This window comes from Nothoprocta perdicaria, unplaced genomic scaffold, assembly GCF_003342845.1.
Source record: "Nothoprocta perdicaria isolate Ctin4 unplaced genomic scaffold, notPer1 scaffold_58, whole genome shotgun sequence".
NCBI lineage: Eukaryota > Metazoa > Chordata > Aves > Tinamiformes > Tinamidae > Nothoprocta > Nothoprocta perdicaria.
This window is the reverse complement of record NW_020455843.1, coordinates 1,098,465-1,115,399: the sequence shown is the minus strand read 5'-3', so window position 1 is coordinate 1,115,399 and position 16,935 is coordinate 1,098,465. Positions and strand designations below refer to the sequence as shown.

The window sequence follows — 16,935 nt, the reverse complement described above, 5'->3', positions numbered from 1 at the left end:
TATATATTACCAAATATCTACCCCAACCTCATTCTTCTCTCATAGTTGTGCAGCACTCTGTGTGGTAGAATAAGGSTACTGAATATAATGCTAGATGCTACTGTAGTAAAGATCAACAAATGAATTTACTGTAATAAAGATAAAAACATTTTCTTTTGGTGAACATGGTTTTTAAACACTATAATCTCTGTCTTCACAAGAGCAAAATAATGTTTAACACTGGCCAGCTGAAACACTCTTTCTAAAATAGCCTTTAATCTAGGCTTTTTGCCAGGTAGGTGTGACCTTGGTGACAATGGGAAATAACAAACGGAGAACACTGTGCAATTCTAGCACCATAGAAACAGTCCTGGAAGTSTGATGATTTTTTCTGCCCTCTGGCAAATAAGAACTGCCTTGACAAGAACTGCTGGTTGAAACTATGCACCCCATATACCAACCTGGGCAGCCTAATGCACCAGGGGCTGGAGAGGAAGATTGCAATGGGCGAGGGAAAGAAAAGGAGCAAGTTTAAATCCATAGCATATAAGATTTTCTCTTATCAGAGAGCTGAATATTAGAACAAATGAGATGCTAGTTCCACTTGTGTTTCTGTGTTAAATGAGAGCTCCTTGTCTTCAAAGGCGCTATGTTTCCTACCTGCCTGCAGCCTGTTCGACCCATTAATCTGTACGACGCTGCCCTTTGTGGATGTTCTCAGCCTTTACTGCTCCCATCTCAACGTATCCTTTATATATTGTCAGATTTTCCTTTATGCAACTCCTTGCATACAGGAAAAGCTCCATATTAAAAACCAAACATCCATTACCTTATCCATTACTTTCAGAGCCTTTCTTAAAGCTCCTATTCCTCATGAATCCTACGCCTGTTACAAAAACTGATTTTTCTACTTTTTTACATACAACCTCTACTCTTGCACTAGCAGCAACAAAAATAATAAGAAATGTGTGAATACCTAATTTCATTTTTGTTGTTGTCTATTGACTGAACTGAAAAAGAATCAATATTTTCCTTGGATAATTCATTTTAGTTTTGTTTCTGGAAAGTCGCACAAAAATGAAGAAAAATGTAATTATTTTGAGTTGAAAAAAATACTTGTTTCACCCTAAGGAAAGTAATTCACAATGTTTCTCAAGCTTTTTTTTTTTTTTTAATTAAAAAGAATCAATTTTAAAAACATTATTTTTTATGGTTTATTTCCTTGCCGCCTTTTTTTTTCTCTTTTCAGACAGTATGCACATATTTTGCTTGATTTGAACCTGCTTTTCTAAGGTTTTGTCAAAAAGATTTGATAGAGAAAAAAAAACCCTATTCAGAAACATAAATGGAGCAGACAACATTGTGACAATTCTTTGCTCTGTTCATTTGTATGTAGGTTCAGTCTTCTTCGTATCTTGCATCCTGAGTTTGTGTTCTAGACTGTTTTGCTCGCTAGGCAATCTGCTTGCTAGGCAATTTTGTGTTTTTGCAGCAACTGCCACAAAAAAAAAAAACAAGATTTGGTAGAGCTTTTTTAGTAATATTTCAAAATATGAGTAATTAATGAAGATCAACTAGTTTCCTTCTGTTTTCAGATTTACAAGTTTTTTATCTCCCAGAAAAGAAACTACCCTGAACAAAAATATTCACATGAATAGTCCATTCATACACCCACGGGGCATCACTGAGGGATGGTTTAATAGAGAAGCACCAACTAGTAGCCAATATGGGGCAGCTGAGCTTAACTTTTGCCAGGAGTCTTGTCTAGAGACTATGGCTTTTGTAGTGGATTTATTTCTACCCATCAGTTTAAACCTTTAGCAAGGAAAGAGCAGGTGATGGAGTTACGGTCTCAGCTTAAAGCTCTGAGAAATTTTGGGGTGTTTTGGGCAGGAAAAACCCCTCTTTGGCTGTCATGCCAAGGCACCAGCACACAAGACGTTCTGCAGACTCAGGGCTTTGTGGCCTTGCTTCTTGCCATCCCCTGCGGGAACGTCCGTCCCCCTCAGCGGCAGCAACAGAGAAATAATCACAAACCTCTGCGTTATTTTAGGTTCGGATCTGCAGTGTCCTTTCTTAATATCACACAAAGGACATAGACTTTCAGGATGTCCTTAGGGTACCATCAAAAATAATGGCACTAATTGTTCCTAGCTGAATTATAGACAGAAGCMATCCTGTTCCTTAATTATATTTATTTATTTTTTGTAATCTGCCCCCTCTGTTCCTCTCTGTCTCCTGGAGCCCTTTGCAGATTTGGGACTCTAGTCAGCAAGTCTATATGCAAACTTCCCTTAGTAAGGACTGTCAGTTCAAGCTTGTGAGATCTGCTTAAAAATAAGGAACCGGCTTTTAGCCAAATGGTGTGATCTTAAAGCTACTACTTAAAGGTATATGGTAATGTAATTAGTCAGAGATAAAATTAGAAATATTTTGATGATGACCTCAGTAAATGACATTTCTTGCTTAGTCCTGCATTAAGTGTTTTTAGAAATATTACCGCCTGATTTGAGTTTGGAGCGAATATGGGTTTTTTTCTGTCTTGAACTTTCTATGCTGTAGAGGTGAAAAAAAATCTGGAATTCCTTTGAGATGACATTTTTCTGACATTTCCCCAAAATGCCTTTGCTACAGCTTTACTGTTGTGCCATAGCCTTTATTCAGATCAAAAAGCAATTTCAAGCACCCTAGCTTGATGTTGAGCTGAGCAAAGACTAATCGCACTCTCAGTCTTGGAGACCCTCTTTAGGGAAGCATGTTATACAGGCATGTTATTAGATGTCGTTCTGCTGATGTACTGTAAGCACTGTATTTATGAGCTTTATGGCTTTTTTGGGTTATGCCGCGTGGAATCTGTGACTTGTGTATGTCTTGAATCAAAAAACAGTGACTCTTTCAGGGAAAATGGCATTAATTATCTTTTAAGCCATCTAGAACTGTGCTTCCTTGGTGGCATTRCTAACTTCTTAGCATCTAATCATGCTTGAAATGAATTATGGTTAAATGTCTCTGAACCTCTGGAAAATACAAGTTAATTTGACTTGAACTATCCAAAATTTAAAGAGTATCAAACTTCTCCCTTACTTCTTCCACAGGAACAGAGCACAGTCATGGAGAACCGTTGTGCTGTAGCTTGTTAGGCCTCAGAACTCTCCTCTTCACTCTGAACACTCCAATATCACAGACTGGCCCAAGGAAGGCAGTTCCTGGACTAGGGCTACAAAGGTTCGAAGACTTCATTGTGGGATAACATAGAATTTGGGTCATTATTATTTTGTGCAGAAGACTAAAAACTTATCACTTTAGCTAGTACTGTTCTTATCACTGTTCTAGTGAGGGTTCTGTTGTCAGGAATTATAGCATAATTGGTTTTTTTTTGCAGGTGGAAAATAGCGAAAAAAGTCACTTTATGAAAGGGATATATTTTTTAAAAATTACTAACTATGAATGGAGCAACAGAGCAAAATGAAATGGGTAAGGATAGAAGAAACTTGGAGGATCAGGCTGGTCTTGCATGAATATTGGAAAGGAACAATGTGTAATTTGGGCCTAAAATTTGTTCTATGACTATAAGAATGGGTTCAAGAAAGACAGTGCAGCTCCTAAGGCCTTCATATGCACAGAGATAAATTTGCRGCTCTAGCTTTATTTGTTTTAATAATTATAAATTATTATTAAAAATATTTATATTTGAGAAGTGCTCATTTGGGTGGAAAACACCTAATGTTTTARCTAAATTATTAATAACTTTTTGGAAATAGGTTGATATATAAAAATTGTACACCATCATATTGCTGTGTAAACAGATGGAAAACTGGATATTTTCAAGGTTGTTTAATTCTTCTTTCAGGCCAGGCAGCCTCTATATAATTTGCAAAATCAAGTGGCCATTTACTTGATGAATGGCCATCAGTGATGGATGGACTTTACAGATTTTTTTTTTATCATCATTTAAAATTTAATGAAGAGCTTGCCAGGCTTTYCTCAGATCTATTTTGTCCTTATTTGTTATGTATTACTCTGCTTACAGTTATCACTCTTTTTTTGGCCATAATAAATCCTTTGCACAAAGCGACTTCCTCTAGCAGCGTTTCACACATACCAGCTATTCTCCCTACCGTGTTCCCTTTCTGTCTGCTCTTCCTTTTTTGTTTCTCCACATTTGTCAGGGATGTTTGCTAGGGAGAGTTGCTTAGGGACTGAGCTATCGTTCACTGGAGGGTAATATCGGTTAAATAACCTCCCACTCACCCCAGATCTAGTGTAGACACAAGGATTAAGCTCAGCTGAGCACAATGAAGTGTTAAATAACTGGGTTACAGCAAGAGTTTGGCACCATGCGATAAGCCCACACCTCAGATCCCACTGCAGCCACTGTGGAGAAGGGACAATAGCAGTAGCCAGATTAAACCATCACTGCCTTAGAGAAAAGCTTTGCATTGTGCATTAAGACTTGTTTTTCTTGCTTGTGACATCTTGCAGGTTTTTGTTTAAAATGTGCATAATTTTGTAGATACGCTTCTAACAGCCTTTAATCAGCAGTTAGGATAAAACAGTATCGCTTTTGTTCCCTTGCTGGAGCTCTTTTCATGCAGTGTCACTAGTTGCTCAACAGATGCGTTTATTCCAAATGTCTTGGATGGCCTTTCAGTTCCGCAGGAGCACGAGTGGGTTTTATTCCTTTAGCCTACAGTGAGCATTTTCACCACATTTGCCGTGCCAGGTTGGTGGAACGTGGCTGCTCCTGCAGTGATTCCTGTCCTTGCTCATCCCCGAAACACGAGCCACAAAGTCCCCTGCCCTTCTGGACTGCCCTTGCTTCGCTGCCAGCCTTGCTTCTGCTTAAATCTACCATGTGTAAATGTTGGAGGAGGAGGTCAAACTGATCCTAACAAGACACTTCTCAGAAAATCACATTGAAGGAATCCTTTTCTTTTAACCCTCAAGGCGTATAAGCAGTCCAGAACTAGCCAGAAATGTCTGTACTAATTGATCTGTCTCTCTTCAGTTGAACGGCGTAACACAGCTTTCTACCATCTGATGATCTTGCCCTTTGGTTCTCATTAGTAATAAATAAATACATTTTATAGACAAGAGGAGGAAAAAAAAAAAAGATTTGCTCTGGAGACTGCTCATCAGTTCTTGTGTAATACCATTTGGCTTTAGGTTGAGAAAGCTTAATTAAAAACATGAATTTTAAACTTCTCTTGAGAAATTTAGTGCAGTGATCTTTCTTCTTTTTTTATACATGTGGTTGATTCCCTTATTGCAGTTTACTTTCTGCAACATTCTAAACAAAATTGAATCAGTGGACTGCACATATATTGTACTGCTTAGAGAAAAATAGTCTTGTTCTGCATAGCAGAGGGCAGGCAAGAAGAGCTTGATATTGAGCTGTGCTGGTTGCCAACAGCCAGCTGGCCTCTCAGCATATGGGTATTAGCAGGACAATTGGCATAAGCAGAGCTTTAAGTAGGACACACTATTTCTTGCAGCCAGGGGGTCAAAAAACCTGGACACAATGAAGGTTGGATTTGGTTGAATCTGTAAGATTTGGAAGAACATGGGGATAGAAAATACACACAAATGCATAGAAATCCACAGAAAGTTTTTTTTTCCCTACTCCAACAGCTTATTATATATAATGAACCAAATAGTGGAATTAACATGATTTTTCCTGAAGATGTAATGCTTTGTCTGACTTATCTCAGAAGGATTTAATTATGAGAGACTGACTTTTTATAAATATAGAGTATTTATAGTATTCTATAGAATAGTTTATAGAATAATTTATAGGACTATAAGATAGATACAGAATATAGAATAATATAAAAATATAGAATAGTTTATAGGACTTTTACGGCTGAAGGGTTTTTTTTCTGTTAGAATTAAAATTTCTTCCAGTACAAAAAAAAAAAAAAAAAAAAAAAAGAAGAAAAAAAAACACTTATTGATATTTATTCAGGTTTTGACTGAAGCAAGGAATGTTTCCTCAGTTTGAAATGTAGACCTAAGTCCAGGAGAGATCTGTATCACTGTAGCTCTCTGCTTTGAGGCCTGAGAAGATGTAAACACACACGTCTTTCCTGAAGAACCTAAATCACCTGAATTTCTCCTACTCTGTATGAAGCATCATGATCTCCTTGCTTGTGTTCATGGTTCCTTGCAGCTACCTGCAGCTCACAAACATGCCATCCGGTTGCTTGAGCAGCTTGAGCTGATAGGTATGTTCTAGCATGCACATCCAGCACAGGACKAGGCAAAGAAACCACGTTTTGTTTTGAATCTGAATTCCAGCTGGGAACTGCCCCTCTTCCTGCAGCTGAATCCATACACACGCATCCAGAAAGGCGGAATCTGGGGTCTGCAGAGACCAAAGCAAAGAAAGGAAGGAGACTCATTTTGTAACCTGATTGTCAGAGCCTTCACATTCACAGAGTAGACCAAAGGAGGTGAGGGGAGCAGTCACCTCGCTGTTTGGCACAAGAAATGAAGAATTTTAAATCCTTTCATTACCTAAATTTGTAATCCACTGGTCTGTAGTCTTTTTTAACTTTTTTAATGGGTGTGTTATATAATATACACCCAGTGTTTACTATTACTGTGAGCTTTCTTAAAGGGCAGTTCAGCCATACTCTGCTACATATATATGAGCGTTTAAATCTCATTTTTGAGATACCAAATGTTACTTTAATTATATTATGGTCACTTTTTGAGTTTTATTTTTATTTGTAATGGATTGGTTTTCCAAAGGAATTCAGAGATAGAGAGATTRTGCAGTTGTTGAAATGGTATTTGCTGTCACCTTAACAACAACAGAAAAAGCTCTGTTTTAAATAGAAAATAAAAACCAGATTCTTCACTAGAAGAATGTGCTGAATGTATTAAATGCATTAGAATGTATTGGATTATCTACATATTTCCTAACAAAATAAATAGTCTCTCTGAAATACACTCTTTGAAAATAATGTTAGAGAAAAGCCTGGGTAGGAAAGGTGAGAAGCATAATATATATTATATATTAAAGCCTATTATTTGCTCAGCATCCTTCTGTTAGAGCTTTAGCTTAGATCTGATGTCCACTGTAAATCATGGAACTGCCTCGTAACTTACATCTTTATAATGCCCTGTCACTAACAAAAGAGACAACAATTAAAATCTCAACAAATGCCTCATCTTGTGCTCATAACTTCTGTTCACTCCCTCCCTTCTCAGTGCTGTTATTAGCATTAGATGCTTCCGTGGAGCAGAGTTCCCACCCATGGATTCATCTGTTCCTGCGTGTAAGAAGGAGACTCCTCTAGAGGCAGACGGAGGATGGAGGAGCAGGTGGGTATCGTTCTCATGTCCTTGCAGTGCCCAAGACAGAAGGAGTTCAAGATATTTCACCGTTAAGCCCAGACTGCTTCCTGGGACAACTGCTCCAAGTCTAGGCACTTGGTCAAGGTCAAGGGTTCTATTTGGATGAGCTGCACAAGAGTTTTTTTTCCATATGGTTGGGATTGGTTTTAAAGAGGGGACCTGTGGCACAAACACGGGCTACTTAAGCCTTGAGCCACTCTGGGGGAAGGGATGTGTATAAATAGGCACTCCTTAAAAATAAAGCTATTTTTGGCTGAACCAATAAATAATTAAATATATTTCGTAGTTTAATGTACTGCTTATTAATACACTAAATGGAGCAAGGCACCACACCCAAATAGACATATAGAAGCTACTACAATAGCTTCTTACTGATTTTATAGGCTGAAAAATATCAGTATATCAGTCATAGAATTTGGACACTTTTCATGTGATAAATGTTTATGTATGACATATATTTTGGCTGTCTACTATCAGAAGAATCAGCCGTTTCATGGTAAGTTTCCAGTTTTATTCCTTTCCACATAGTCCAGAACATCTTTTTTATTTTGTTATGATGGATATGTCTCTGTGATTGTGCTTTCCACATGTGTTTATAGTGTTCTAGTCTATAGTGTTCCAGATTACAGAAATTGCCAGTACTTGCCTGTTTATTATTTCTACATACATTTTCCCCTGTTGAGTGGTGGCAAGTCCTTGAGCAAGCTGTAGTTTCCATTCTCACCTGCAGTTTTACAGGATTCCTCCATGTGCAAAACCTCACTGAAAGCACAAGGGCTCTGAGCAACAGGAGAAGCCTTCCTGGGATGTGCAAGTTCATAATATCAGTATTTGTGACTTCCTAATACAYGCTGGCATGTTAGCAGAGATGGGTAATAACAAATCCTTGATGCTGCTTTGCCTTTTTATGCACAGTCCAAAGCAGTGCAGTATCAGGCACATCTAAACGTGYGAGTGCCAAGGTATGTTCTTAAGCAGGGTGCCCTTTAATAGAATAAGAGCCGTTACATAACGCACCTGCCTCCCCTTCAGCTTTATACAAATAATCTCCTTCCCAGGATCACTTTCTCTTTTCCTTTCTATTACTCAAAGCTCTCCCAAACCATATGTACCAGTAACCTGCTAACAGAGTGAAAACACAGAAGCATTAAAATAAAGGCATAATATAAATGTAACTTGCTCTTTGCAAGTCAACTGAAAAAGACTTATTAATGTCAGAGAGAATGTGTGGGTACGTACGTGGGTGAGGAGCTAGAGTTTGAATACGAAAAAAAAAATCAGGAGTTTCTTTAATACTTCATAATAAGAATCATTTTTTTCATTGGGTGCATGACAGCTTTTATGTGTATATCCTCCTTTTTCTCTTCCATTCCTAACTGCTTAATATATCTGGCAAAACTCCAGCTTTGGCTAAGTAAGGAAAGAATTAAAGGAAAAGTCTGCATTTTAACTGTTCAATCCCTTTTGACATGTGCTGAAAAAAAAGCCTCTCACAGAGGCTCCTGCTGCTCCACAGCCGATCGATCTTCAGTCAGCCTTTTTGTGGCAGCTTCGTCAGGACTCGCTGTCTGTCCCTCCTTCTTCAGTAAGTTCTCTGGCTATCTTGTTCRCTGCTCTGCTCCCGGGCATCCTTTCTTCCTTCTTCATCAGTAATTTCAGAGCACCAGAAATAAGCTGCTGTTAATCAAATGATTTGTAATTTCTTGACAGAACAACGGAAAACCTGCAAACTTTGCTGTCATGGTGTTGGTCTTTGATGGTGTTCTGGGAGCCTGTGGGATAAGCAGGGGGAGCTTTCAGCAAGTGTTAAGAGATACAATCAATAGATACTCCAAAAATATTAAAAGCTAGAATTAACCCACACATCGAGGACATATATGAGTTCATTTTAGGAAGGCATATCTGTGAATTTTAATTCAATACCTTTCACATTTAGCTGGCAACTTTATTGCCCCAAACAGCTCTAATTTGAGCAGTTATTGTAGTGGATGCCACAAAACACAAAAGCAGAAAATATTCCCTCCATGGCCCCTGAATGCCCTTCGGGGATTCAACTTATGATTTAGTACATACGACTTCACGAATAAAAACACTGAGTTGACTTCACCCTATTGTAGTTAATGCTGACACAGAAAGAAATATATATCTTATTTGGGATGTAGTCTTACTTGCACTATCTGCTGACAGTGTTTCACTGGAACCAGTATTAAGTGAGATCCTTAGGCAAGATTTCCACGAGGAAGGCTGCAAGAGTCATCTCCACTTTAATGTCTCTACCTTTGAGGCTCCACCTCTTATTTATAAAATATTAGAAGCAATTTCTTACATCTGTTTAGATTTCACTTYGCACTGTGCTACAGGAATAATAAAAATAAAAAAGACAAACAGAGCAGTTAAGATATTTTCTGGCAGTGGCCCACACTTATACCATTGCCTTCAACACCAGAACCCATTAGAAACATTTTTGCCAATGTTAAAAGTAATTTATTTGTGAGTCATTTGTTACAGAGAAGCAAACAAAGTTCATTAAACTAGCAACACTGTATCTAATGACATTATCCATTTGTAAGACTACAGCTATGTTCACTTGGGCTCSATTATGCAGATTTAAGTTGAAACCTTTGAAATTAGCCTTCATCTTGATTGTGATGAATAGCGAAAATGAGGGCTCTGAAAAAAAACCCTGAATTCTTTTTTTTCCAAAAAGAAAAATAACTGTTTTGACAAAAGTGGCTTCATCTCGACATATTTATAACACAAAATGAAGCTAAAATAGAAATATTTGTATGAAATGTCATAGCAACTTGCTTTGATGTATTTTGCCAAAATTCTGTGAAGGAAATTACCCAGTTTTTGCTGAGTACTTCAAATAATTTGCACAAAGAAATCTGTGAATGGAAGGGGCCCTCCACTTCAGCACAGGGATTCCTGGAACGGGACAGCAGTACTTTTTTTTCCCAACAAGCTGTTGAGAGTCCTAGGACCACCACAGTGACCTAGGCATTTTTTCAAAACTTCTCAGAAGATTCGTTAATTTAGTGAAAAATCATTCCCTGTAACATTTCGTTGCTTAAAGGATGGTTCATTCAGCTGGGATGCAAGTGTAAGAAGTGCTTTAATATTTATATAATATTCCTRATCTGTCATTCCTCTTTCAGGCATGTTTCGTGTAAGGCAAGGAAGGCCTCACGGACCTCGTGACCTGACCATACAACCATCTTGAGATGTAACAAGCTGCATAATTCAATCTGAATGCGTGTAGCATTTCTGATATTGAAATAAAGATTTTTATCTGCATGCAACAGGCTCATTTTGCCTGTCTCTCTCACTGTTAACAAGGCCACCTGTCTTTTCTGAATGGCATTTTCTTTCAGTGTTTTTATGTTCTCCAAGGAGTGGATGAGGCTGCCCCTAAATAATTGTTCAGACAAATCAAGGGAGGAATTGCTTGTGTGATCCTTTAACTGTTGTTGTAAGGACAGTGCCAAGGGGTGTGAGATTGTCCATGTTTTTTGCTCATGGTTTCTGTATTAATTTGTTTCTAATGAAAAAAAGCTAAATTCTATGCTGTAGATGCTGAACGGTTTCTTAGTTGAAGGATGTGATCTTTAACAGAAAATATATTGAACTAGAAAAGTTAATTAACAAGAAAAAGACTCTGTAAATTAGAACAAAAGGTCCATTACAATGAGGAAAATTCCAGCTTGCAACAGATCAGTCAAAACGAGCAGTATTTCTTGTCACTGACTTTATTTGTTTTTTCTTGATTGTTACCCTCCTTTTTACTTACAGCTGCTGTTTCTTTAGCAAAAATAAGACATTCCGTTGCTTTCATGRTTTACCCAGGCCTGAAGGGACAGCTCAGAATCATCCACAGCCTTTTTATTTGTGACATAGACTAAGAAAACATCAGGAACTCTCATCAAGGTATGTCCAGGTTGTAGTTTCTGTGCATCTAGAGATGTTAAGGGAAGGATGCATCACCTTGGGCTTCTGTCAATAGGAAAAAGGAAAAAAAAAGAAACAAATTAGATATTCTACATACTTCAAGTTGTGGGAGATATTTTCTCTACATATCTGTGTCTCTAAAACACAAGTCTTCATTTTATCTCACCATTGCTTCCTGCACACAAGACAGAAAGTATAAGTAAAGAAAATACCATGTAAGTAAATACATTTCTTCTGACAAAAATGGTTTGGTCAGTATTATATCACAAGTAGCTGTTTTAAGCCTTAATTAATTACACCAAATCATACTGTGAAGAAAAAAAAAAACAGTAACACAAATGCCAACGGAAAAAAAAAAAAAACCTTTTTCTTACAGAGCAGAAGTTCTGCAGTCAGTTATCTCCAGCCTATCATGATGCTATAGAACACAGGGATATTCTCTGCCATTCTGTCCATTAAAATTCTCATAAAGCCAATAGGAGTTTTTTAAAATAAGGCCTGATTAAGGCTCAAAATTGACCTCAATACTTCTAAATAATATTTGCAGAGAAGTCCTATAATAGGAACTCTGTAGGAACCCAGGAATTTTCACATGGATCTGCATCCCACCTTATCTTTAAAGAAAGCACAACAGGGTTGAAGGAGTGCATGTCTGAGGTCTGAGGACAATAAATTCTATGAATGGAGGCAGGTCCATCGAGTGTTTTGTAAAACATACTCAGCCCTGCACTCTCACTGTGATCTCTTCCTCTTTCATCCTGTTCTCCCAGATAATGAAGAGTATGAACCAAGTTGTCTATACTTTGCCACAGTTGTTTCTCTGGGATATATTTCACTAACTGAGCTTCTCAGCAAGRAAAAAATATATATATTCTGTTATTAGARAACATTCCTGTTTTTCTCAATGCAATGTGCAGAGGAAAACAGAGCTTGTTTGCACAGGAACTAAAGGAGCTAACGGGGGTACAAGGTGCTTGCAAACAACAGATGGGAACCAGCAGGAAGGTGGTGGTCAACACAAGAGCAGTGTTCTCTGTGTAACAGCTGCTGATCAAAGTTTCTGCAGGATCCAAGAGCTTTATGGAAAGATACGAAAAACATTTTTTACTGGTAATGGTGTAATTTATACACCTAAAATATAGAACATCTGGAGTGGCTTAAGAGAACTGAAGTCAGTTATCCAAGGAGGCTTGAAGAAGAGCTGAGAAGAGAAGCTAAGTTTTCATCAGTCCTGTTATTTTCGCCTAGCTGCTACCTCCTTTCAGACAGAATAATACATGAATCCTTCTATAAAAACGAGAAAAAGATTTTCATGGTGTTTAAATTGAATATTCAAAAATTTATAGCACATTCTCTGGCCATGTGCAAGATTTTTCAACCCTTCTTTCCCACCTGACTTCAAAATATGAAGGGRCATCTGGCATCAGCAGAAGTCCAAAAAGGAACTTAAACAAAAGACAAAAACTATTACTCCTTTGATTTTGAAAAATAACAACTTAAGGAAAAGGCATTATTTCAGTCTAGTGACAGTCATTAGTCTAGCTAACAACATACCAGCAAGAGCAGAGAAAATATGTCTTGTGTTTCCTTTTAATTTTTGAAGTCAGGTTGTGAAGTACAGGTAGTTGCCACATCCTTTTGAGCACAGAAAGGGTAGAGAAAGGGCCCTGCTGTGTTCTCGTCAAAACAAACTGCATCTGCTTCGTGCCTTCTGGTCGCTTCAGAGGTCCATGGCAGGGTGAGTCCCCGGATCCTCTAACTGACAGATTCTTTTGAGCCAGAGAAAACAGCCAGACGTGGAGACTTTGGGCATGGGAGGCAGGAACTCAGCGTCAGAGCCTATCCTGCGTGTGACTCTTCACACAACAACCAATTTAAATGACTTGCAGGGCTTGAAGGCTTTTCTGCTGTGTATTGCACTGCTCATGCTCGTACCTACTGCAAAAGCAAGAAATGGTTGCAACTCAAAGCTCAAGCAAATATGCCTAACTTAGCTAAACCAATATGCAGGTCYTCAGAGTATCTACCCAAAGGTGTTTAGAGAAAGTAAAAATGTGCATTTTAATCTTTCAAAATTGCAGACAGTATCTCTTCAATATGGGCAGACAATAATCTCCTTTAAACGAACAATCATAGCTGTATTATTTACTTGGTCTATAAAGGTAACTGAGCCTAAAAGAAACTTAAAGCATTCAAGGTTCCACATGTAGTTTTCCAAGTCTCCAGAAGTCACTTAGGAAACACAGATGCTTCTCCATTTCTTTCACTTATATATTAGTTAACTGATTCTTTCTGTTAAAAAGAAAAATAAATGATCTCTGAAGCTGATCTCTGAAATTCCCTCTTTCTAGGCCACCTACAAAAAGACTAAGAGCTAGTGAGATCAGTAAGGCCTCGAAGAAGTGCATGTTCTTAAACAATTCAGAGCGTTTTAAGCAATATTCTCGCTTCTCATAGAATGATGCTCTACAAGAGAAAGGATGAAGAAAAGGTGATTTTTTTCTTTTTTTTTTAAATGCAGATACAATGCTGAGAGTGTCTGCCAGGGTAAGGGGAATCATTCCTGCTGGGGAATCTCCAGGAGAGCAAGATGCAAAGATAAAACACAATAGTTTGTAATGTTTCTAGAACGGCAGCAGCCTATTTTAAGAATGAACACATGTCAAATGCTAAGCCTTATTGAAAGAGTGGGTATTTCACAATATCCAGAGTGCAGGAAATTAGGAGGAATGTACAGATAAAGACGAAGCCTAGCTAAATGGAATTAGTGTTATCAAAGCAAATGCTAAATTCCCAGATGTTAAGACAAATGCTAGGAAGAAAATAAGACTAAAAAAAAAAAATTAAAAAAGACTGCTCTGTTAATAAGAGCTGGAATGAACACTGAAAATAATTCTGGTTCCACCATTACTACATGTTTACGTACATATTCTAGATTAACCCCACTATCCAAAGATACCTGTCAGAGAATACCTACTAAACACGTAATTTCATGAGCAAAACTTTATTTTCTGAGTTTTGTATTACAGCTCTTGTAATAACAGGTAACAGACCTGCGATGTGATTGTTTATCTGCTATCTAATGTCATCAAAAACAAGCAAGCAAACAAACAAAAAAGAAAACAGAAAAGACATTCAATAGGTGATTTAAAAAGTCAAATTCATATCTRCAGGCTACCAGTAAATTATAGGTCAGCGCTTGAAAACTGGGATTGCTCTTTGCTGAAAGTTTGAATCCYAAGTCCTTTGAAGTCTCACAATCTGTCTATATAACTAGAAATGCTAACATACAGTTCCACAAGTACAGAAACTTAAAATAATAATGAATTCCTTTTTTTTTTTTTCTTTTGCACTTCACTCAGCTTCAAAAAAAATCTGTAAAAAACACTGCACTGACCAATTTTTACATAGGGAATGTACCTGCTCTTTCTGTCACGCAACCTCCACAACATAAATGCAACAACATAAATACAGATTGTTTACAGAGCTCATAAGACACGTGTTTCCTCCACTTCCCTGGTTCATCATGCCACCATTACAGAGCTAGATCCTACCTTAATGCCTTGCCGCAGTGACCCTAATCATTTTCCTTACGGCCATTCATGAAGACAAGACTTCTAAATGTAAGTGGGATTAATGATCTTTACATGTAACAGCTGGAGCCAAATTAGGAAAAGATGTAACTACAGGCTTATAATGTGCTTTATATATTAAAAAGAACATTAMGAGTGTGTTCTGTTTTTATTTCCTTTTTTACAGCATCTCTGTCAATGTCAGGGGTCATCCACCAACAGCAACGGAGCAAAGGACATTTTGCTTTGTTGTGCACCTGGSACTGGTGTAAGTGTCTATAAAAAATGCCTATTTATGTATCTTTGAGYGCATGTTTTCCTCCAAATTCTGCAAATCTCCCTTCTACTTCAATCAGATACTCTCAGTAAAAGCTAAATTAAAAGCAGCTTGTATCTGAGTAGTTATTCCTTTGATTAACTACATATTGCAGAAGCTTGCGTGAAAATGTTCCATAAAGGAGAGTTAAAGACTAAACTGCCATCAGGGGCTTGGTTCATTGATAAATGTGAGGCATGCTTTGTTTGCATGTTTTCCTACTTCTTGCTTTAAGCATTCATATTTTTCACATATATGGAAAATATTTCGGTTCTATATTCTGGCAGACAGTTCCACAGCTTACACAGTACTAAATGATAATAATGATAAAACACACCTGTGCAAAAAAACACCCTGGCATGTTTCATTTAGGTCAAATGGCCTTTTCACACATTTTCTTGATCAACCTGCCCAATGCTCCCCATGCTCCARTGATGCCTCTTCTCCGCACGTTGCTGGATTTTACACATGGAGATCTCATGGTACTCAGAAGCATAAGGAAATGTCASTTGGGCTCCCTTGGTTGGCAAGATCCACATGCCTTTTTGGAGCATCTCATCTCACTTCTTAAACAAACAGCACTAASAAAATTTGCCTTTTTCCTTTGTTTGAGACTGTCACCAGTGACAAAAGACAAGGAAATAATAAGAGGAGTTTCCAACCAGTTAATACCCTAAAAAAAGAAGCAGTGGATGGTGCTCTCTTTCAGGGCCTTGCTGGGAGGGACTGTCCTGCTCTTCCAGATTTTCARCCTTGTTTATCACATCCAAGCAGACCTCGCAGCCACAGTCCCGCTATCCCCATCTCCGTCTGAGATAAAAGTAATCTGGAGCAGGTAAGCAATCTGATTTGTTTCTCAAATTGACACACTTTAAGCAGAAATAACGCTCAGATTTTTTAACTCATCCCTGGTTCAGATTTTCAGGAGCTGAATGCAGCTTAGACGTTGGGGAGAGATTATATCACTGTGACTAGCCAAAGACTAGCAAGCTAAAGGCAGGGGTACAGGAGTGAAGGCTGGAAGGTCTGCAAGTAAAGTTCTCCTTTCAAAACTGTAAGTGAAGTTTTGCAAAGACGAAACCGTAGCTAGAGCAGCAATTTGATGCAACTTGAGGGACTGTTAAAGACACGGACGAGGTGCGGAGCCTGCAGCTGAGGGCACACATGCACATGCACAACAGATTGGGTTAAATCTGTCTTAAATGACACCGTCAGGAGGTTTAAATAATTCACAGTATTTCTGTAAACTACTACTTACGTGCTATATGGCCATATGAAGTAGGAGCCATGACGTGCCTGGTGCTGTGATTCCCATTTCGAAGGTCTCCTGCCTAGGGAATGGTTTTCCCCGCTGCTCTTCCAGGCAATTCGGTGCTGAGCCTCGTCGGGGGCTCCAGTCGGCTCCCGCCCTCATTTATTCACTGCAGAAAAGGAAAATGAAAAAATGAATGCAGACCCTGTCAGCATCCTTCAAAGTGAGGGGGAAAGGGAGGGAAAACAAACAGGCAGCCACGGCCTSTCCGTGCGGCCCGGCCCGGCCCTGCCGCGACCCCGCAGCGTGCGGCAGGGGCCACCCGGGCACATCCCCGCCGCGCCGCCCCGAACCGGGCCGGGACCCAGCGGGCCCTTCCGCGGAGCTCCCGCCGCACGAGGAGGGGCCCCCGGAGCTCGGGCCTGGGCGCAGCCGCCAGGCCGCGGAGCAGGTGCCACCCCCACCACGGCGGGGGCGCCAGGGCTGCTCGGCCGGCCCTGGGCCCG

General features: G+C 38.9%; 1 long non-coding RNA gene across 1 annotated transcript; it reads right to left on the bottom strand.

Moving 5' to 3' along the window:
• Positions 1-10,421: 10,421 nt before the first annotated feature.
• LOC112955579 lies at positions 10,422-16,648 on the bottom strand. Its single transcript, XR_003250912.1, has 2 exons — positions 16,436-16,648; positions 10,422-11,334 (listed from the first exon to the last, which is right to left on the bottom strand). It is a non-coding gene; the product is annotated as an uncharacterized LOC112955579 (long non-coding RNA).
• Positions 16,649-16,935: the final 287 nt, after the last annotated feature.